Genomic DNA, 1,313 nt, shown 5'->3' with positions numbered 1-1,313 from the left:
ATCCCAGCTGTGCACAGTGAATGAAACTCAATCATCCATGCCCCCTTTATCAACTTCCAGCTCTTTCCTTATAATTCTGTGGATCACCTCCCTCAAGTCTTTGTCTTGCCTCTGCTCTCCGAGGTTTCCAAACGAACCCAAGGAGCAATAGGTGGAAAGCCTAGGGCCGTGATCGGCAAACTGCAGCTCGCGAGCCACATGCGGCTCTTTGGCCCCTTGAGTGTGGCTCTTTCTAAGCCTTAGGAGTACCCTAATGAAGTTAATAACAATGTGCCTACGTCTATAGTTTAAGTTTAAAAAATTTGGCTCTCAAAAGAAATTTCAATCGTTGTACTGTTGACATTTGGCTCTGTTGACTAATGAGTTTGCTGACCACTGGCATAGACTAATGTACCTTTGCTCAGCTAGTGTACTGTTTTAATGATCATAGGTAGCGCCTACTGTGTGCCAGGTCACATTCCAGGAATAGCTCATTTACTTCTCACGTTGGCCGTTTGAGGTAGATAAGGGCAAACGGAGGTACCCAGAGGTGAAGAAACTCTCTCAAGTTTATACAAGAGGCAGAGCAGGGATTCTAACTCATGTTGGCTGACTCCCATGTCCCTTTGTCTGCTGGCTATGTGGCATGGCCTCAGAACGTCCTGACAGGGCTCATGGGAGCTGGAGAAAACCACAACATTGTTCCCACACAGACCCTGCCTCTGATTTGCGGCCTGGATAACTCCAGAGAAAGAATCTGATTGGTTCCTATGGAGTTAGAGATGCACACTGGTCTGAGGAGTTGTCCTTAGGGGGTAAGGACATCTCATGTACCTGAAGCTGTGAGAAGGGGCAGGAGGGGGCAGGAGGGGGCAGGAGGGCAGAGCAGAAATGGCTGCTCTGAAGGAACATTTTCACTTTAGGAGAAAACCTAGAGGCATAGTCCTTGGAGACAGCCAGCCATGGGTTCAAGTCCTGTCTCTGCCATTTTAACAGCTTCACCTCAAAAATATTAGACTCTGCACCCCAATATTCCCAATGAGTATGCTCAAGATACTTGAAGTGGGAGTGATAAAGACAGCACCTTCCTCACTAGGGTGAGTAGAGGACTGAATCCCAGGCTGCACAGAGCGAGGACCCGATCAATGCCACTGTCGTTGATCAGAGCAGCCCCTTGAGGATGATGACCTTTCTCCATCCACCAGCTGACCTCTCCCTGTCACACCTCCACCCAGGCACAGCCTCCATGCCCAGAGCCAACCTCTCAGCAGTGTCTGAATTCATCCTCATCGGCTTCTCCCCCTTCCCCCACCTTCAGCTGATGTTCTTCCTGC

At 49.4% G+C, this 1,313-nt stretch overlaps 1 protein-coding gene across 1 annotated transcript in view; it reads left to right on the top strand.

Annotated features, from left to right (window-relative positions):
• Positions 1-1,313, top strand: part of LOC102759121 (olfactory receptor 10H1-like) — a 3,016-nt gene that overhangs the window by 1,075 nt on the left and 628 nt on the right. The gene's annotated exons all lie outside the window — the stretch shown is intronic.

Source organism: Myotis davidii, unplaced genomic scaffold (genome assembly GCF_000327345.1).
Source record: "Myotis davidii unplaced genomic scaffold, ASM32734v1 scaffold1203, whole genome shotgun sequence".
In the NCBI taxonomy this organism is placed as follows: domain Eukaryota; kingdom Metazoa; phylum Chordata; class Mammalia; order Chiroptera; family Vespertilionidae; genus Myotis; species Myotis davidii.
The sequence above is the reverse complement of the archived record's forward strand: the minus strand, read 5'-3'. Positions and strand labels throughout refer to the sequence as shown.